At 47.1% G+C, this 22,332-nt stretch overlaps 1 long non-coding RNA gene across 9 annotated transcripts in view; it reads left to right on the top strand.

Moving 5' to 3' along the window:
- The window catches only part of Gm31718, a 103,664-nt gene that overhangs the window by 18,123 nt on the left and 63,209 nt on the right, over positions 1-22,332 (top strand). Inside the window, exon 1 of one of the 9 annotated variants that reach the window (XR_879372.3) lies at positions 13,032-13,264. The exons of the other annotated variants lie outside the window; for them this stretch is intronic. This is a non-coding gene — a long non-coding RNA (predicted gene, 31718). Of the gene's footprint in view, positions 1-13,031; positions 13,265-22,332 lie in introns of those variants that run through there. 9 annotated transcript variants of the gene reach the window in all.

The raw sequence follows: 22,332 nt of genomic DNA, 5'->3' as shown, positions 1-22,332 counted from the left end.
AATTGTATCTTGGGTGTTCTAGGTTTCTGGGCTAATATCCTCTTATCAGTGAGTGCATATCATGTGAGTTCTTTTGTGATTGGGTTACCTCACTCAGGATGATACTCTCCAGATACATCTGTTTGCCTAAGAATTTCATAAATTCATTGTTTTTAATAGCTGAATAGTACTCCATTGTGTAAATGTACCACATTTTCTGTATCCATCCCTCTGTTGAGGGACATCTGAGTTCTTTCCAGCTTTTGGCTATTATAAACAAGGCTGCTATGAACATAGTGGAGCATGTGTCCTTATTACCAATTGGAACATCTTCTGGGTATATGCCCAGGAGAGGTATTGCTGGATCTTCTGGTAGTACTATGTCCAGTTTTCTGAGGAACCGCCAGACTGATTTCCAGAGTGGTTGTACAAGCTTGCAATCCCACCAACAATGGAGGAGTGTTCCTCTTTCTCCACATCCTCACCAGCATCTGCTGTCACCTGAATTTTTGAACCTAGCCATTCTGACTGGTGTGAGGTGGAATCTCAGGGTTGTTTTGATTTGCATTCCCTGATGATTAAGGATATTGAACATTTTTTCAAGTGCTTCTCAGCCGGGGGTCCATCCCATAATCAGCCACCAAACACAGACACTATTGTATATGCCAGCAAGATTTTGCTGACAGGACCCTGATATAGCTGTTTGTTGCGAGGCTATGCTGGGGCCTAGCAAACACAGAAGTGGATGCTCAGTCAGCTATTGGATGGAACACAGGGCCCCCAATGGAGGAGCTAGAGAAAGTACCCAAGGAGCTGAAGGGGTCTGCAGCCCTGTAGGTGGAACAACAATATGAACTAACTAGTACCACCCGGAGCTCTTGTCTCTAGCTGCATATGTACCAGAAGATGGCCTAGTCGGCCATCATTGGGAAGAGAGGCCCCTTGGTCTTGCAAACTTTATATGCCCCAGTACAGGGCCAAGAAGTGGGAGTGGGTGAGTAGCGGAGCAGGGCTGGGGGAGGGTATAGGGGACTTTTGGGATAGCATTTGAAATGTAAATGAAGAAAATATCTAATAAAAATTTTAAAAAACAAGTTTTTTAAGTTCCTGGCTCTCCTGGAACTCACTAGGCAGACCAGGCTGGGCTCCTAATACACAGAGATCCTCTTGCTGCTGCCTTCCAAGCGCTGGGATTAAAGGTGTACACAACCTTTCTGTTCTTACATTGTTGTTGTTTTAATTTTTAAAACCCTCAATCTTTGTATACCTTTAATCCCGGCACTCCAGCCTGGGCTACACAGTAAGTTCTAGGGCAGCCTGGGCTACATATAGAGCCCCTATCTTTAAAAACCACAATAAATAAATATAATAAAGTCAATTTTCACTTTACATGTTTGATTATTTTGCCTCAGTGTACATACGTGCCTGGTGCCTCTGAAGGTCAGAAGACGGCATCTGGTCCAGTGGAACTGGAAGCACAGAAAGCTGAGAGCTGGCCTATTGGTGATGGAAACTGAACCTGGCTTCTCTATGAAATCAACGTGTGTTTTGTTTGTTTTTGGTTTTGCTTTTTATTTACTAGCTGGGCTTTAACTACCAGGGCCTCTCAGGGAGCCCCCGAAGGGATATGGAGAGTTCGCTGTGGGTAGAGTGAGTTCAAGCACCTGTGTTAGCATCCCTAGCCCGGTGTTTAAAGCCGGGTATGCTGGTAACCCCAGTGCTTAGGGGCAGAGATGAGTAGATTCCGCAAGCTCACTGGCTAGCCAGTCTAGCTGAAATGCTGAACTCCGGCTCAGTGAGAGACCTTGTCTTAAAATAACAGTGTGGGAAAGTTATAGAGGCCATCTATGTCAGTCTCTGGCCTTACATGTTTACCCCCCTAAACATGCACATGCGCACACACACACACACACACACACACACACACACACACACACATATACTCATACATACTCATACACACATGCACACTCACACATGTGCACACACATGCACACACTCATACACACACTTGCACACACATGCACACTCATACACTCATACACACTCATACATATGCACACTCATGCACATGTGCACACACATGCACGCATGCACACATATGCACACTCATATACACACTTCCTCACACACACATGTACACAAGCACGCACACACAAACACACATATACACATTCATACACACATATACATACATACACACAGACACACTCATGCAGTCACACACATACACACACTTATGTACACACTCCCTCATATACTCTCATACACGTGCACACACACACATACACACACTCAAACAGTCTCTCTCTCTCTCTCTCTCTCTCTCTCTCTCTCTCTCTCTCTCACACACACACACACACACACACACATACACACACACTATAAATCAAAGCAGATGGACGGGCTCTATTGTCTGGTGACCCAGAGGCAGGCCACCATCTGCTCCATCTGTCCCTTCTTGTTGACACTTTCCTGAGAGTCCAGAGGCTAGGGGTTCCCCTGGGTTAGGCTGCCCACACCTGGTGGTCCTCATGTGTTCCAGGGAGACAAGGAACTTGCATTTCAGATGGGTTTCCTAGAGCCCCGAACATACCTCAACACACCCTCTCACATTACCTTCAGGAGAGCAGGCAAGGATAGAGTGCCCAGGTCTGGCCATGATCTCCATCTCTGAGGCCTCCCCAGGGTCTCTGTGATTCTGGGGTATAACTCAGCTCTGTGATGTGAGGCAATACCCAGCGCCCTTACTTCTGTTTTTAGTCTGTGAGTTTTGGCTCTATGAGTTGCCTAAGCTGGCTGCTAGCTCATTCTGCACACGATCCAGCCTGGCCTTGAACTTATGATCTTCTTGCCTCAGCCTCCCAAGTAACTGGATGACAGGCTTGTGCTACCTGGCCTGCCTCCCCTTGGTTTTGATGTGGGGTGGTACTTTTAAATATATATATATTTTTTCTGCTCAGCATTCCTGGCCCCAGTGATAACAGGGCTTGTGAATTATGACCCAGGCAGCAAATGTTTTTAATCTTCCATGAAACAAAGCCAATGTGTTTTCTGTCCCTGGGGTCTCCGCCAGGCAGCAGCTACAGCTGTCTTGATATGGTGACCTCGGCTGACGTCAATGCAAGCCATGCCAGGCCAAGGGCTCCACTCAGGAAGCTTGTAAGCGATACTGAAAACAAATTTGCATTTTTTCCCCCTTCACAAGAACTCAGCTACTCTCTGCTCCACCAAGAAGTTGAGCTGTTTCCATTGGGCTCTGTACAGCCAGCAGGCTTGAACAACCCCAGTTCCAAGCTCTTGGAAGGCTAACTCTGCTTTTCTTTTTTATTTTCCTTTAAGATCCAGCCGCCAAATTCACGTTCCCTTGCTCAAGGCTGGAAAACCTGGCAGGCTCACACTTTTCTGCAGCTCTTAGGAAACAGCCTGGCCAATGGTCACTTTAAATGGAAAACAGTCCCAACTCAGAATTTCAGTGTTTGGGCCAAGATGTTAGTCAGAACTCTAAATTTTAACATCTCATTCCCTTCCCCGCTCCAGCTGAGCCTGCTTAGGCCTGCATGGGAAAGGGGCAAGGCTGGTTGTCCCCCAGACCCTTCTTGTCTGGCTCTGTTTCCCATTTCCCTGCTTAAAAGGTTGGAGGAAGGCAAGGGGCCAAAGGGCCAGGGCAGTCCTATGGGGTGGAGAGGGTTTGAAGGGGGTGGCATTTTTGAGTATGGCTGAAGTAGATACCTGCCCCCGGCCCTTCTCTAACCCCCTTCTGTGTGGCCACTCGAGACCTTTTCTACCTTCATCTTCTTCCTGTGCTGGGAATGGAGCCCAGGTCTTTGGCTAGGCAAGGGCTCTGCCACTGTCTGGTATTGCCAGCCTTTCTTACTGAAACAAGGTCTCATTGGGCTGTCCTTGAATGTACTCTGTAGCCCAAGTATGCTTTGTGTTCATTTTCTTCCCGCCTCAGCCTCCAGAGTAGCTAGGATGGTAGGTCTGGGTCTCTAGACAGGGCTTACCTGTGGTTCCTCCCTGTGGGGTTCCTACCTTTTCTGGTAGCTCCATGACTCAGGCACTCAGTGGTCCATACTAGCGTTCTCTCTTGACCCAGACCCTGACTAGACTGGCCCTGACAAGCACTGAGGCAGAAATTGGCCCAACCCAACACTTGCTTCTGGTTCTGACACTCAAGCAGGTAGTCGTCAGCTTCTGTATAATGAATGATGTCCTCTTGGCTGCTGTCACAAAGAGACATAAGACAGCAGTTTGTTCTCTCGCGGTTCTGGAGGGCAGAAGTTTGACGGCACTTTCGTTTGGCTGTGTCCACGGAACTGCATTCCCTCCAAGGATCCAGGGAAGGACCCACTTTGATCCCTTCCAGCTGGGGGTGGGTGGGGTGGGGTGTTGTCTGCCATTGATTAGTTTGTGGCCTCAGCTCCTCAACCACCACTTCCCTTAGGCTCCTGTGTTTGAACGCTTGGTTGCCTACAGATGGCGCTGTTTGGGAGGTGTGGAAACTTCAGAAGGTAGAGCAGCTCAGCTGGAGGGAGTGGCTTGGTGAGAGTGGGAGTGGTGGTGGACTTTAAGTTTTAAGAGCTACCCTCTTCTGGTTTATGTATGAGGTGTCTTCGTCTGCCCATGCTCCCATGCTTGGTCAGCAGAGACCTTCTTGCTCGAAGCTCTGGAGGCTGGAAGGCTGAGGTCAACGTTTCTGTGAGGTTCCTTTCTCCAGAGGCTTTTCGCTGTGGTGCTTTCTGACTGCGCGTGGGATGTGACTATCCACCTCACGATTGTGCCGCCACAGTGGCAAGCCACCTTTGCCTCCTGCTCTCCTTCCCCTCTGTGGTGGATTGTATCCTCTCGACTGTGAGCCAGAATAAACCTTTCCTCACCGAAGCTGCTTTCAACAGGTATTCTGTTGCTTTCAACAGGTATTCTGTCACAGCAACTAAGGAAGTAATTGATACACTTGGCCTCTGTCTTTTTGTTTGTTTGTTTTGTTTTTGTTTTGTTTTGTTTTGTTTTTTTTTTGTTTTTGTTTTTCCGAGACAGGGTTTCTCTGTGTAGTCCTGGCTGTCCTGGAACTCACTCTGTAGACCAGGCTGGCCTCAAACACAGAAATTCGCCTGTCTCTGTCTCCCAAGTGCTGGGATTAAAGGCGTGTGTCACCACTGCCCGGCCTCTGTCTTTTAAGTACACAAGTCATTGTATATGGGGGCTTTTGCCCTTCTCAGTTGTGAGGCACCTGGGATAACTGTTCTATCTCACAGTCCTTATTCGTATTTGCAAAGACCCATTTCCTTAGAAAACAAAACCAACCAACCAACCAAACAAACAAACAAAACCCCCACCAGATTCCTCACATTTACAGGCCTCAGGGACCTTTGCCAGCCTACTGCAACCCTATTTAGACTCTGAGGTCCTGGCTGGCAAAGGGCCTAGTCTTCTCTGCTCTCATTAAAGGGCATCCTGGGGTAAGCTCTGCCACAGTCTGATGTGCAGGGACAGTCCCCACTTCCCTCTAGGGAGCATGGATTTCTCCACAGACACATTCCTCAGAAGAGCCTCCCCTCAAACTCTGACCCCCAAGTGGCTGGCACCTTCCATTCTACAAGGGAAGGGGAGGGTGCGTGGCGGCTCCAGACTCTACCCTGCTGCAAGGGATGTGGCATGCTCTGTCCAGTCTGTCACCTTTACTATGGGGATATTGGTGGTGATGATGCCCAGATTTGTAACCTGGGCTGTGCAAACACCAGGGAACACAGAGAGGGACCACCAGGAGGCTGTGATCAGCCACAACTCACCCCCTCACAAGCCTGCCCCCCCAACCCCCCAAGTTTCCAGGCTTGCGTTTGTGCTCCTTGAGCTATGCCGTTTGTTCTCCCTCGTGGCTGACCTCATTCTGTTTTCTTTGCCAGTGGTTGAATGACGCAGGCACTGCCATGTGACCATGAGATGCTAATGACAAGCAAGGCAGACACAGACATCCTTCTTGGGGCTTGCAGCTCATGAGGTGTGCTGAACCAGAACTCTCCTGCTCTGTGACTTAGCAGTCTGTGATTTGATAAGGAGGCCCTGCGTGTATGAGTGCCGCCGAGACGGACAAGCTGGCTTGGGAACAAAACACACTTATGTTTTAAAACTCGGTCCAGCTTTTTGGGGAGCGGGGGGGTGGGGGTGGTTAGAGGGAGGAACAGATTTGTTTGGGAGGCCCTGGAATGTTCAGATAATAAATCCCTTTATCTCTTCCTCCACCTTAGCAATGGAAATGAGCAGCCTGTCTCTGGGAGGCTAAAGGAAGGATTTTTTTTTTTTTTTTTTTAAAGCACCAGCCTTGGGCTAAATCCCTAAACCAGTGTACAGGGCTGGATATGGTAACCTTCATTCCCAGAGTTCCACGGGGGAAACTGCATCTTCTAGAAGAGGAGCTAAGAAGCGTCAAGGGTGTGCAAAATGGCAGTCATCAAAGGCTGAGCTCGCTCAAGGGTCTTACAGAGTGTCTGGGTTACTACTTTCTTTTTTTGAGGTGTTTCTATCACTCCAAGCCTTCCATCAATGACTGAACACAAATTTCAAGTCTTCTCCTAGTCTGTTACCTTTTGTATGTGTGGGTGCACATGCACGTGTGCAGGTAAGATGCATGGGTGCAGAGGATGACCTCAGGTGTTATATCACAGGCGCCAGTCGTCTTTTTGTTCTGAGGCAGGGTCTCTCACTGGCCTGGAAATCATCTAGCAGGTTAGGCTAGTGAGCTTCTCTGGGTCAGGCTGATCTCTACCTCCCTAGCACAGTAGTCATCACCACACTCAGCTTTTTTTAAAATGTGACTTCTGGGAATTGATCTCAGATCCTCATCCTTGAGTGACAGGCACTTGAACAATTAAGCTAGCTCCTTGGTCCTCATCAGATTCTTGGTTCTCTGAACCAATTTACTATTGCTTTAAATGAGGATCTTGTCTGGTGCCTTTTATTTGGGTAACTGAGGAAGATTTGGGGACAATCTGAGAGGCAGATTCCCTTCAGCATGATCAGACTGGATTAGGTACTAAGGCTCCCATAGCAAGACTGCATAGACCAGGTAACTTAAAAAGCAAACATTGATGTCTCAGAGCTTTAAAATGTACACACCACTCATGCAGTTGATTCTTGGTACTTGGGCCAGGTGTCTCACAGTTGCCTATAATTCCAGCTCCAGTGGATATGACACTTTCTAGGACTTCCATGGGCACTGCACTGATGTACACAAATCCACAGACAGGCAGGCAGGCAGGCAGACAGACAGACAGACAGACAGACAGACACATATATCCTATCATACTTCTGGGCATTGAGAAGAGTGTTGGCAGAGCTGATTGGTTCTCTTGAGGCCTCTCCCCTTGGCTTGATACTAGCTGTGGTGTCCTTGTGTCTCCATCTGGCCTCTATGTACACCTGTGTGATGGTTTGAATATGCTTGGCCCAGGGCATGGCACTATTTGGAGGTGTGGCCTTGTTGGAGTAGGTGTGTCACTGTGGGCATGGGCTTTAAGACCCTCATCCTAGCTGTCTAGAAGTCAGTATTCTGCTAGCAGCCTTCAGGTAAAGATATAGGACTCTCAGCTCCTCCTGCTCCATGCTTGCCTGGACTCTATCATGCTCCCGCCTTGATGATAATGGACTGAACCTCTGAAAGGTATAAGCCAGGCCCAATTAAATGTAGTCCTTTATAAGACTTGCGTGGTCATGGTGTCTGTTCACAGCAGTAAAACCCCTAATTAAGACAACTCCTCTTCCTTCCCTTTTCTTATGAGGAATGCAGTCAGAATGCTGAGGGCCTCATTCCAATCACTGCATTGAAACCTTTGATTTTTTTTTCTTTTCTCATTTTGAAATAGTCTTGCTATGTAGCCTAGGCTAGCCTCAAACTCATGATGATGATCCTTTTGCCTCTGCCTCCTGAATGCTGGGGTGTGCTACCACACCCATACCCAATCTCAATTACTCGGTTAAAGATACTAAGACATCAACATAGGAATTTAATGGGACATGATTCTGCTCCTAATACCAGGCAAGGCATTTAACACATGTGATTCCAAGTTTTCCTTCCAGTGACCCTGAGATTGACCTGACCACGTTGTCTATATTGTCTAGTACTACACACACACACACACACACACACACACACACACACACACACACACACACGGTAAAACCGAGGCCCACAAAGATTAGGCAAGGTCACACAGTAGCAAACAGCAGAGATGTGAGTCACAGCAGGGCCAGTCCCTCAGTCTGCACTTTTTCCATTGAACCCACTGTCTGGTGAGGCCAGATGACTGTACCATGTGTGGTGTACAGAGAGGGTGGGAGGCAGTGAAAGGTGGTATGTCACAAGCTAGCTAAAAATAAAGCCCTAAGGTCACATGGGCGCCCCTGCAATGGTCCAGTGTGCTGTTGTGGCTCCTTTTCCTCTGAATTGGCCCAGACACTCAGTGGAGAGTGAGTTCCTTGGAAGGTAAGGAGATCTGACTCTAGATGGATCAGGGTCAACAGAAGCTCAAGGGAACGGGCAGTGCTGTTCCTGCCCCCACTTGGCACACAAATCACCTGGCTAGTGCTGGAAGGATGGAGGTCATGGAAAAACAAGATTCCCTTGAGAGGAAAGGACCCTGTGCCATCTCCTCCCCCAGGGTTTAGCCAGGGCTGGTTCTGCAGAGAGGTTCACATCTAGGGCTCACAAGCTCTATGGTTTAACTAGATCCCACTTCCACCCCTGATATTCATAAGCTCTGCTATGATCTGAATGTAAAATGTCCACATAGGTTCATACATACATTTGAATACTTGTACCCAGTGAGCAGGATTGGTTTGGGAGGTGAGCTCTACCTGGAGGAAGTGGGCCTCTGGGCATTCCTAGCGTGACTCTGCTTCCCGACCATTCTGTGCTTCCTGGTCTGCTGAGATGCGAGGAACTTCCGTCTTATGCTCCCCCCCTGCCAGACTTGGCCTGTGGTGATGGGCTGTGAGCCTTCCCACAAAGCATGAGCCAAAATCCAAAACAACAACAACAACAACAACAAAACCGGCTTCCTCCTTTGAGTTGCTTTGTGAAGTGTTTGGCTATCGAGAAGGATAAGGGGTCTAAATTCACGACTGCTGTCTCAGCATGTGACCACACTGAGACAGGACTTTAAAGAAGTGGTCACGTTGAACTGTAGTTAGGGGTGTTCATCCTAACCCAGTCTGATTGTTGTCCTCATGAGAGTTGAGTTTAGGGGTTGAGGAGACGCTTTAGGTCCCCAAGTGCCTGTTGTTTAAGTGTGAGGACCTGAGTTTAGATTCCCAAACCCTGGGGATGGCAACATGTGTTTGTAACCTCAGAACTGGGCATAGGTTTGGGCAGAGACAGGTGGGTCCCTGGAGTTCCTTACCCAGTTAGAGCTCATTGTCTGGTTGGACTTTTGAGTTCCAGGTTCAGGGAGAGACCTTATCTCAAAAACTAAGATGGGCCTGGAGAGCTGATTCAATATTTAGGAACATTTCCTTGTCTAACAGAGGACCTGAATTCCATTCCCAGCGCCCACATTGGGAAGCTTAGCCCAGGACACCTGACACCCCCTTTTGCATCTGTGGGCTCTGCATTTACACATATGAGAGAGAGAGAGAGAGAGAGAGAGAGAGAGAGAGAGAGAGAGAGAGAGAGTGCAAATATGTGGGCTCTGCATTCACACATATGAGAGAGAGAGAGAGAGAGAGAGCGCAAATATGTGGGCTCTGCATTCACACATGTGAGAGCGCGCGCGCACACACACACACACACACACACACACACACACAAACACCAAATATGTGAGCACACACACACACAGAGCACAAATATTGTCTTTAAAATTTGAGGTGCCAAGCAGTTGAGGAACACATATTTGTTCTCTGGCTTCCATATACATGTGATCACATGTACACAGATACCTGCATGCATGTATCCACACACCCACATCAACATAAGCCTCCCTCCAAACACACACATGAGATTAGGCCAAGACATATACAGGGATGATCATGTAAAGACGTGAGGAGAAGACCTCCGTCTGTAAGCAAGAGCGAGAGGCTTCTGGAGAAAGGAACCTTGCAGAAACATTGGCCCCAGCCTTCCAGCCCCCAGAGCTTCGAGCAAGTACATCTCTGCTGGCTAAGTATGGGAGCATGGGCAGACAGACACCTCATACATAAACCAACTCCTTCTTTTCCTGATGGTGGGAGTCTTGGTCTTGCCCCAGAGTCTGCTTCACACAGAGGTGACATTTGGAAAAAGGGCAAGCCTTCAGGAAACCATACAGGACCAAGATAATAGAAAGACACTGTAACGAAAACACAGGAGACTGTAGATAAAAGCACCGAAGAAATCACCTAAAACTAGATGCCTTCAGAGAAAATGAGAGGAGTCATGTTCATTTCCTTGGGTTTTTCTAAGAGTCCCCAACCAACTCCTTCACCCATGACTCCTTAGTACCTCAGTACTTCCTGGCTGTTCCAAACTCCTGCTCAAGACCTGCAGGTTTATTTGGAGATAATCCAAAGTTCTGCAACGTTGAGTCTTCTAATGCAGGCTCCTGACATCGCTCCTATAATTTGGTCCTTTAAAGTCCTTCAACAGGGTACCCCTTACCCCTGATGTATTGGGCGTTGAGCCAACTTGGCCTCAAACATTTCAGGCAACTGTAGGAGGCACAGAGGTTCTCGTGCTCACAGATAAGCCTTAGGGAACCTGAAACATTAACCCATAGAGTTGTTCCTTCAAAGGGAGGATGCATAACCTGCTATCTGCCCAGAAGTCTGGAACAGACATGGCCAACAGCTTGGTGACCTTTCGACTATCGTCTGTGTGGTGGGGACCACATTAGATCCTCCCCTAGACATTTCCCATAAGCTTGTTTTTCTCAGTCAATCTATAGAACCCATCATTTTGGAAGGTGAGAAAGGGTCTCACTAAATTGCCAGGCTGATCTTGAACTCACTCTGTAGCCCAGACAGGCCTTAAACTTTTAAGCCTACAGTTTCCTGGGAAATGGGGATGACAAACCCTATTCTTCCAGGCCAGGCTCAAAACAGGATATTTCTAAAACAGTTACCTTCAAAGATTCCTTGTTTCTGGGTCCCTGACCTCAGAATGAATGGAGTCACTGTATAGCAGACAAAGTGTCACCCTACCCAGAGGCTCTGACCTCTGCCCTTCCCTGCTGCTATTGACCAACTAATCCTTCTGGTGGCATTTTGGTCCTTTAGCATCTCTCACTCTCTCTCTGAATATGGGTATGTGTATGCATGTGTGTACATGTGTGCATGTGTGTATATATGTGTGCATATATATGTATGTGCATATATGTGTGTATGTGTATATGTATGTGTGTATATATGTGTGAATATGTGTATGTGTACATGTGTGTGTGTGTGCGCACACACACACACACACAATATTAGGTAATATAAAGATGACACTATATTGAAGTCTCCACATTCACCACCAAACAGTTGGGTTCCTTTCAACAAGTCTCAAGTTCTTGAGGTCAGGGTTGGCCCTAGAGCCACAGGAGATTCTGCTGTCCCTGCTGTTGTTCATTCCTCACAGGCTTCCCTCTTCCCTCAGTGAGCATGTCTATATTTGTCTTTCAGGATTGCCATGACACCCCTTGTCTTTTTTTTTTTTTTTTTTTTTTTTTTTTTGAAGCTTGAGGACCATTTTATTGCAGTTTTGAAAGAAAAACAGGGCAAGCTTGCTGGAAGTCTTGCCAGCTGCCGAGAGGATGGAGAAGCAGAATAGGAAGAAGGTACTCCTTATGGAGTCAGGGTCCAAAAAGAGCAATCAGGCTCAGAGGTGGGGTCTGCATAAAGCTGTGTGGGTGGTGATCTCCATCAAGCACAGACCACCCTGATGGTCTTCATTTTCTGATTAAAAGATAGAAAGGAGAGTGCAGGGCACAACACTGCTTATCTGTTAGAAATCATAAAAGCGGGCAAACCACCGGGAGAGACCTGGAAGGAGGGAGGGGACAATAATACACAGTGTTCTCACTTTCAGGACAGGTGTCCTGTCACCACCCAGAGCCAGAGACACCCTGTGTCCTGGAAGCTGAAGTCTGGGGTAGAGAGGTCACAGGTATATTCATTACTTTTTCTCATTGTTGTGTCCAAATATCTGGTAGAAGAAAGTGACAGAGGGCCAGGGGAATGTCTCTGTCTCACAACTTAAGGGAATATGTAGTTTGTCATAGTGGGAAAGGATTTGGCTCCATTCACTGGTGGCAGGAGCTCAGTGAGGTTGCTTGTTCTGTCTTGGTGGATCAGGAATCAGAAAGAGGCTGGAAGCAAATGCAGCCTTTAGGCATCTTGCCTTCTATCTCTGGCCCTTCACCTGTCAGCTAGACCACACATCCTAAAGGGTCTCCTACAGTAGTGCCGCCAGCTGGGACCAAGTATTCAAACTTATAAGCCCTGTGGGGATGTATCCATATCCAAACTATAAGAGAAAGCTTGTTTTTATTTTCTGAGAATTTTTAATTGAATTTATTATTATTATTATTTATTATTATTACTGGATGATTGTCACATGTTCAAGTGTGGGCATGTGTGCCGCTGCACACGGGTAGAGGTCAGGGGACAACTTGGGGGTTGACTGATTACACCATAGGTTCCATCAGTTGCTTTTGCCTGTCGGGACATCTTGGAGTTCTAGTAGGATTGATTTTTTTTCTGAGACCTATCTCCTTGGCTCCTGTGACTGTAGATGGTTGTCCCTCTTTGTGAATGTCTAATTCTCTACCTCCACTTTCTCTCTGTACTGGGGATGGAACCAAGAACCTAAAGCACATCCCTGTCTTGAATCTCTTCAAATAAGGGTCCCTACCACATTTACATAGACAGGAGACCTACCCTAATGACCTCATTTTAACTTAGTCATTGAGTTGAAGACCCCCCCCCCCCTCTAAACATAGACCCTCTCTGAGGTGCTGGGCGATGATCTCAGCACTGGGAATTCCGTAGAGCCACATTTCAGGATTTTGAAATGCTAAATGGGCCAAAGTCTAAAATGCTTGCACACAGCTCTTTCCCCAGAAACCATCGATCCGGAGTCTCTAGTGGTGGCCCCCGGGGACTTTTCCGGATTGGTGCCCACATCCACTGTCGAGATTCCACAGAGGTCAAGAGAACATCCCATGCTCATCGTACCATCCGACTTTCAGCACTGAGCAACTGAGGGACAGGGAGTCTGGTGTGAAGGATACTAGACACCCAGAGGCTGACAGTGACAGAGAGCCCACAGGTGGGAGCAGAGTGTGAGGAGGAGGAGGAGGGTATGTAAGAGGAGTTGGCAGGGTGTCTGGGGTCAGAGGCTGTTGTAAAAATAACCTGCATCTGGGACCAGGGTCAGCCTTCCAGATTTGATAGTGGCCTCCTGCCCTGGCCTCAGTCCCCAGGGCCATTTCATACTGTAAGGAGCTGCAACCGGAGCCCTGGGTGTTGGCAGCAGACATGCAGAGGCTGAGCAGGAAGATGGGACGCACAGACTAGGAACAAGGGCTCTTTCAGACCTGTGTTTACACATGTGCCTCCTAGTCTCAGGGAAGTGAAAACAAACTCCCCCAGCCGTCCCTGAGCTACCTTGCGTGACTAAGATGCTGACTTAGAGTGTCCATGTAACCATTCGGGTGGCTTCCAGTGATTTCAGACGACCAAGAAAAGACTTGTTTCCCAGGTTCTCATTATGTCAGGAGGGCTGTTACGCAAACCCCAGCACCTGTGGGGTCATAGGCCACAGGAACCTCCTGGAGGAAGGGGTGCTGACTCAGGAGCTTTTAGGACTTGGGTAGCAGCCAAGATGACCAATGATCCTGCTGTTCAGGGGAGGTAATTAGCCATTACCCAGGGTCTCAGTTGCTCCTGTCAGTCAGAGGCATTACGGGACACAACTTGGAGTTATTCCTGATCCTGCAGCCCGGGTGCAGAGTCTGCTCTCATGTGGAGGGTGATATTGGCTACCTTTTTACCGTTCTCCACTTTATGCCTCCGGACAGGGCTTCTCGGGGAACCTGGGTGCTTGCTGATTTAGTCAGGTTGCATAGGTAGCGAACCCCAGGGATCCTCCTGTCTCTATCGCAAGTACTTGGATTATAGATATAAACTGCCACATCTGGCTTCTGTGTGGGTGCTAGAGATCTCAACTTGGGTCCTTGTACTTGTGGAAGCAAGCACTTTACATACCGAGTGTCTCCCCAGCCCATAGATGCTTCTGATATTCAGCTCACACTGGCTCCTTTCAGTTTCTACCTGCTTCTACCACTGCACTGATATTTCCTGGCGCAGAAGAGGGCCCATCTTCCTGTGGCCTCTGCTCACTCACAGACATGGAATCACTGGACTGTACCCCCATGTCAGGTAGTGTGATCCCTGAAGGCTGCCTCCCTTCATTTTCTAGCTTACAAATCTCCTTCCTGTCTTTGTCATTGCTTTTCTCAGAAGAACCATTTGCCAGTTTTCTAGGTAGAGAGACAGGGAAACTGCTGTACCAGAGCTTATGTCCCAGGAGAGAGGTCTGCTATCAGATGGCAGCTGTTTCCCTCAGCCCTGGAAGTGTGCTTGCTGTGAGGCACTGGGACCAGCCCTTAACCTCTGAGTCCTGTTCATCCCAAAACCATCTCCCTGAGTTAGACAGTGTATGTCAAGGCTTTGCTCTGCTGTCTTGCCCACATTGTATGGCTTGGTGTATGGACTTGCTCGGAAATCGTCCTTCTGTAGGAACGTAGATAGACGTTGTTTATGTTTATAATGTGAGTTGATTTCCGGATGGAAAAAGAGATGCGTGCTTTCATCCTGTTTATCATTATTATTATTATTATTATTATTAATGATTTTTTATCTTGTATGCCTATGTGCACGTGTGTGCATGCCATGTAGGGGCCAAGAGGACAATGTTGATGTTATTCTTCAAGTGCTATCCATCTCAATTATTTATTTATTTATTTGGTTTTTCGAGACAGGTTTTCTCTGTGTAGCCCTGGCTGTCCTGGAACTCACTCTGTAGGCCAGGCTGACCACCTTGATCTTTTAAAATTTCAATCTTAAAAAAAAAACAACCAAAAACCTTATTTATTGATTGATTTATTGATTTATTTTATTTTGCCTGTCTGCATTTCTGCGTACTATACTTGTGCCTGACAGAGGCCAGAAGAGGGCACCAGATGCCCTGGAAATGGATCTATAAATGGTTTTGAGCTGTTCTGTAGGTGCTGGGAATAGAAACTGTCCTCTGGAAGAACAGTGCTCTTCATTTAGTTGAACCTTCTCTCTAGGCCCTAGTTTTTAAACTTACCAGAACTTTAAATTCTATTCTTTGATAATTCATATGTGTATACAATGTATCTTTATCAATGTATATCCAACCCAAAGTCTCTCCCCACTCACTGGATCCTACGAATACTTCCTCATTTCCTCTCCTTTTTGGGTGTGGGATTTTTTTAAGGTAGTATTTATCCTTAGAGCCTGGGAATGATCAGGCTAGGTTGTGCAGACAGCTGTACAGACTCTTCTGCCCCTACCTCCCCAGTGCTGGTATAACCAGGATATGCTACCACCCAGGGCTTTTGTTTATGTGTGTTCTTGGGTGTCTAACTCAAGTCCCCATGCTTGCAAGGACAGCACTTTGGATGCCCACCCACCTCCCCAGCCCCTTCTCTGTGACTTTAAGCAACTTTGACTGCACAGCTGTCTTGCGTGTCCCACCCTCCCCCCACCCACATTTTGGAGGTGCATCCAGCTGGCTCCTCTGAACCTGTTCTTTTCATTCTTATCCTTTGCTTCTTTTCCCTGGGCATTCTGGGCTCACTGTCTAGACTGGGGATTCACCGTGGCTTTTCTCACTGTGTGCACCACCCCCTACTCCCACCCCACTCTGCTGGATTCTCACAGCTTCTCCTCGACCAGCACTCCGGCTCCGCAGCAGTGGCTTTATCCCCCCTCAGTGTCTGAGGAAACTGATTCATCGCCTGAGGTTCTGTCTGAGAACTGCTTTCAGACAGCCAGAATCACATTTGAGCCTGTGGGTGGGATCTGGGTTTGGGTCTGGACTTTCTTTTGCTTTGATTAGCTTGGTTTGGCCTCCCTCTGGGATGTGGGTTTGCCTCTATGTTTCTTTTTCTTTCTTTTCTTCTCTCTCTCTCTCTCTCTCTCTCTCTCTCTCTCTCTCTCTCGTATAATTTCATGCCCAGTCTCAGGGTTGATCCAAGAGAAATTCTTGTTGTCAGTGACCCGTAGAACCTCTAGAGTTGGACTATCAGTCCTTAGGAGCTTGTCACCCTCTGTGTCTAGCCAGCTCAGGCCAAAGGTGTGAGTCTGTAGATTAAAGTCATATGATTCCTGTCCCAAGTGGGTATTAGTTAACGGTCTTAGTGGCATTTTTAGGGGTTTTGATGGTGGGAGGAGAAAAATTTCTTTCTGTATAGGAAAACAACTACTCAGTTTGGTCTGGAATTCATTTTCTTTGCCCAATTATTTTCAATCAAGCAGCATTGTGAGGAGGAAGCTACTGTGAACTTGTTTAATAACTCAACATTTGTGCCTTTGTGTTTTTCAATATTCAGAAATATACATTTGTTCCTTTTAAGAGTCCTGACAAGAGCTATGGGGATTTAACAGGAACCAGGCTGCAAGACAGGGGTGGGCCATCCATCACGGTAGAAGGGTCGCTGACAGGTTTAGAAACTGTCTTGGCTACTTTTCCCGTTGCTGTGGCAAAACACCTGACAAGACCAACTGGCAGGGCTATTTTGAAGGTGCAGTTCTTCGTGGTGGGCAGGACACAGTGTGACGAAGGGAGCTCTTCACTCGGCACCCACAGTCTGGAGTCAGAGAGAGAATACTGTGGCTCAGCTTTCCGTCTCCTTCCTGTTTTTATTCATCTGGGGTCCTGTCCCATGGGATGGTGACCACCCCTCATTCAGGGTGGGTCTTCCCTTCTGAGTGAAGCCTCTCTGGAAATGCCCTCAAAGGCACACTCAGAAGCAATTCAAAACTCCCATCAATTTGGCAATAGAGAGTAGCCATTATCATACCCACTAAAGACTCCATGTCCACCCCAGCAACTGAGAACCCCGAGACCCCTACAGGGAAGCGGGAGGCTGTGAGTGCATGACATTCACAGACCAGCAGTGTGCCATGAAGGAGGTAAGCAATACTGTATCAGGCAGGACATGCAAGAACACCACAACCCTGGGAATATGTCCCTGGTGATTTACAGGACATACCCTCAAAGCTCTGCTTCTTCTCTCACTAATAGATGAGGTCTCTGTCCCTCCTTCTCATGCATGGGAGATGACTTTGACCAGTAAGTAAGGGGACTGTGACATTATGTGATATCTGAAACAGGGGGCCTCATGAGGCTATATGGCTTCTGTTTTGAGTTTTGTGTCCTATGCTTCTGGTCTCTGTCACTAGGGAAGTTTGACCACTGTGTGGTGGCCGTGCTGGGAGGAAGCTGAGCCACATGGAGAAGACACGTGAGGCCTCTGGTCAGCAGGCTGGGTCTCTGAGTCAGCTGAGTCCTGGCTCCAGATGCCTGAGAGGTCAGGCATCTAGTTGACTCCAAACCTCAGCTATGGAGTTACCCCAGCTTTTGAGACTTCCCGGCTGAGGCCCAGATATGTGACAGATATCAGCCCTCCTTGCTATGTCCCGTCTGAATTCTTCATGTGTGTGTGTGTGTATATGCATGTACATGTACATATGTTTGGGGGCGTATGTGGAGGTTAGAGGTCAACCTCATGTGTCAGTTTTCAGCCATCCACCTTGTGTTTTGAGATAGGGTCTCTCACTGTCCCAGAACCCATCAAGTAGGCCAGTCTGGGCTGGCCCGTCTCCCAGGGATCCACCTGTTTCTGCCTCCCCGGATCTTTTCTAATTATAAATTTCTAGCCCAGATCTGTCCTACAAACATCGTTGCATATGCAGGCGGCTTCGTACTTTCCTCTGAAATCTAAAAATTTTTACCAGAAACCATTCCAGCGTGTTTATTTTTACTTTCTGCCTGCACTTTCGTACATTTGTGACATTTCTCCAGAAAGGTTTTCCTGAGTGGCTTGATTTTAACTTTGTTCTGCTCTTTGCTTCAGTTTTCAGTTTCGGGGGAGGGGGGACTCTTGGCTCCCATCTGCCCATCATTTGTTTTTGGCCCTTTCTCCCCGATCCCCTTCAGTTCTCTTACTTCCTGCCATTTGCGGTGTTGCGTTCCCATTTATCCTCGCTGCTGATCTTAAGTCTGGATCTTCTGGATTTGCTCTGTTTTTAAAACCCAGTCCTTATTTCTGGATGGCTTCATCCTTTTACTCTTAATACTGTCTTGAATTCTCTACATCGGCTTCTGAGTTTTCCTAACGACCATTTATGATCTCTCCCTTGCCCCTCATCGGAGTCTCACTCAGGAAAACCAAACTTGCCACCACTGAACTACACCCGGAGCTCCCCAGCCCGCCCTTAGATCTGTTTGTTTCTGTCTGTTTTAAGACAGGGTTATACTATATAGCCCTGGCTGTCCTGGAACTAGTTCTGCAGACCAGGCTGGCCTTGAGGTCTCATAGATCCACCTGCCTCTGTCTCCCAAGCGCTGACCAGCCCTTGGAGTTGTGAAGTCGTGCCTTGTTAGGTAGTCAGGCTGTGTTTAGACTTGGCATTCTTCTGCTTCTGATTGGCAAGTGCTGAGACTACAAGTGTGCACCACCTTGCCTGACCTCATGTTTAAAGGTTTAAAATGTAAGAGACCTTTCTTTTAATTATTTACATTTATTCCTTTGTTTGGATGTGCAAGTGCGCCTGCCATGTTGTATGTGGAGGTCAGAGAATTATTTGGGGGAATTGGTTCTCTCCTTTCACCATGTGGTTGCTGGGGATTGAACTCAGGTCATAAGGGTTTGATGCCAAACACCTCTACAGCCCTCTTATCTGCCCCTGCCTGCTATTTATGGAGTGGGTATCTATGAAGTTTTTTTTTTTTTGCTATTCCCCATGACATATATTCTTTATTTCCTTATTGGAGATGATATATATTGCTATAGGTGCCATCCCAGAATATTCTCCAGTCTATATTCAACATGTTAGCTAACATGGTACTTTAAAAGACTTGCATCAGACCCTGTGATGCTGCTCATAAATCTCAATGGCTCTATAGTCCTAGGCAACACACATTTCCTCACATAGGTTTATAAAGGGCTCTGTGTTTCTGCCACATTTCTCCCTACCCTCGATGTCCCTCATAGTTCATTTTAATCTATGTGCCCCCTTGCTTATCATGTCTCAGCTTATGGGCCTCCACATGCTCCTGGGGTACTCCAGGAGAGGCTCTACCACCTACGCACTCACAGCTGCTGTCCCCAGGACCTTCTTGGAACACCTCATCCCCTGTGGTCTTCTGCACCCCGACTTTTCCTGTTTCTTTTTTCTCTCTTGGCTTTTATATCTTATATTCTAATTCCTTACTTTGCGAATGCGAGTCAGAGAGTAAACTTCGGGAAGTATCTGAAAACAAATCCTTCCGGCTCTGTCAAGGGGAAAGGCAGTGGGTTAGAGAAAGAGCAGAGAAGATGGTTAGAGAGAGACACTGTGGAGAGTGTGCTGCAGCCCTGGTAAAGGGCAGGATTTGCGACGACTACAAAGGTGGAACAGGGAGAGGAGAGGGAGCAGTCCAGGCTGGGACACACTGCTTCTTTCATTGATGGACTGCTGCTCTCCCAGCTTGCCCCAGCCATTCTCATTCAAGCTTAGTTTTAAATAGCTGAACTACTCGGTGTGTGCGGCTAGGGGGAAGCTCAATTGCTTAAAGGGAGTGAATATCTCACTATCTCTCCATCACTATCTATCTATCTATCTATCTATCTATCTATCTATCTATCTATCATCTACCTACCTACCTATCAATCTATCATCATCTATCTATCTGTCTATCTGCCTATCACTCACTCAATCAATCAATTAATCTTCTATCATCTATCTATCTATCTATCTATCTATCTATCTATCTATCTATCATCTACCTACCTACCTATCAATCCATCATCATCTATCTATATGTCTATCTGCCTATCACTCACTCAATCAATCAATTAATCTTCTATCATCTATCTATCATCTTTCTATTTTCTATCATCTATCCATCCATCCATCCATCCATCCATCCATCCATCCATCTATCATCTATCTGTTTGTCTGTCTCTCTATCTGTCTCTGTCTCACTCTATTTCTGTCTCTCTGTCTCACTATCACTATCATCTATATCTCTATCTCTCTGTCTCTCTCTCTTTCTCTATCTCTCTATCTATTATCTATCTCTCTACCTCTCTAAATATCTATCTATCTATCTATCTATCTATCTATCTATCTATCTATCTATCTATCTGCAGTGCTAGGGAGGACTGAGCAGCACCCTAGCCTGGAAGAGGCTTTTTCCTGTGGGTCTCAGGCTCAGACTCTAGCTACCATCTTGTTCTCTCTGTGTTCACTTGGGGCTGTGTTGAGGTGGAGATTTTGGGTGACAGATCTATTTGTGTTGGAAAGTGGTGTTGGCAGGAAGGTTGAGGGCACCCACTTCTCCACAGTCCAACCAGTTTCCTGTCCAGCTTCCTTCTAGTGGCCCAGGGCAGCATTCCAGGAGGGCACAAGCAGAAGATATCAGGCTCAAAATCACATGCTATTAACTAACATGTGACTCCTTATGTATTCTTTTCCAGGGTCTCACTGTGTAACCTACGCTGGTCTCATTTATGCAATCCCCCTGTCTGAGTGAATGTTGAGATTACAGGCAGGTGCTGGAGATGTTACCTCTATTAAATTTTATCTGTTTTAGCCACTCGCAGTCTGGCTCCAATTCAGAGAGGTCCAGAAAGGAGCCTTTAACTCCTTCACCAAAAAGGAGTGATTTGTTGTTGCTTCCACAGAAGGGAACTAGCTCTTGTGTTTTCTGCATGGTGCGTTCCACTTGATCCTTAGTGTGGTCTTAGAAGGAGGTCTTTGAAGCAGAGTGGCCAGGGTCAATATTCAGCCTGTCTAAGGATCTGAAACCAGAAGGCAGAGGCTATGATGAAGCACCATGACCAAAAGCAAGTTAGGGAGGAAATGGTTTAGTTGGCTTGTTTCCACATCCCATCCATCACTGAAGGAAGTCAGAATAGGAAGTTAAACAGGGAAGGAACCTGGAGACAGGAGCTGATGCAGAGGCCATGGGGGCGTGTAACTTATTGGCTTGTTCCCCATGGCTGGCTTAGCCTGCTGCTTTCTTATAGAACCCAGGAGCACCAGCTCAGGACAATCAGCAGGGCCCTCCAACATCATTCACTAAGAAAATATTCTATAGGCTTGCCTACTGCCCAGTCTTATAGAGGCATTTCTCAATTGGGGTTCCTCCTTCTCAGATGAATGACTAGTTTTTGTCAACTTTACATAAAATTACTCAACACAGCAGCCCATCCTGAGCTTCCCTGTGTGTGTGCGTGTGTGTGTGTGTGACAGAGAGAGAGAGAGAGAGAATGTGTATGTGTGTTTGAATTTAAGTGTGTATGTGCATGTATGCATGCATATGTGTATGTGTATGTATGAGTATGTGTGTAATTGTGTATGTATGTGTGCGTATGTGTGTGTGCCCATGCATGTGTGTGTATGTGTGAGTATATGAGTATGTGTGTGTGAGTATAAGTGTATATGTGTATGCATGTGTGTATTTGTGTGTGTGTATATGTGTATGTGTGTGTATTTGTGTATATGTATGTGTGTGTATTTTTGTGTGTATGTGTGAGTGTATATGAGTGTACATGTGTGTAAGTATGCATGTGTGTCTATGTGTGTTATACACATGTTCAAATGGGTATCTTGTGTGTTCCCATGTACATGCATGTGTGTGCATTTGTGTTTGGAGGCCAGAGGCCATCCTTGAACATTGTTCCTTAGGAACCCTTCACTTGCTTTTTGAGGCATGGTTTCTCAAATGCTTGGGTTTGCCTATTAGGCTAAGCTGATAAGCCCCAGGGATCTTCCTGCCTCTACTTCCACCTGTCTCTGCTTTCCCAGAGCTGGATGACAAGCACATGCCACCACAGCCAGGTGCTGGGGATCAAAGTCAGATCCTCATGCTTGCATAGCAACCACTTTACTGATGGAGCCATCTCTCAGCCCCTGGGCTGCCTCTCCATAGCCAGGAGGAGATGTGGGCACTAGGTAGAGTCCGGGTCAGGGAGGAACAGGTCCTTTTATCTCTTTCCACCATCTGAGACACACTACCTGGAAGCCAGTAGGATGATGTAATCATAGACCTAGCAGGATGATGGCCGCTTCCTTGTGTGGGTGGGACCACCACAT

Source organism: Mus musculus, chromosome 8 (assembly GCF_000001635.26).
Source record: "Mus musculus strain C57BL/6J chromosome 8, GRCm38.p6 C57BL/6J".
Classification (NCBI taxonomy): domain Eukaryota; kingdom Metazoa; phylum Chordata; class Mammalia; order Rodentia; family Muridae; genus Mus; species Mus musculus.
This window is presented reverse-complemented; position numbering and strand designations above follow the sequence as displayed.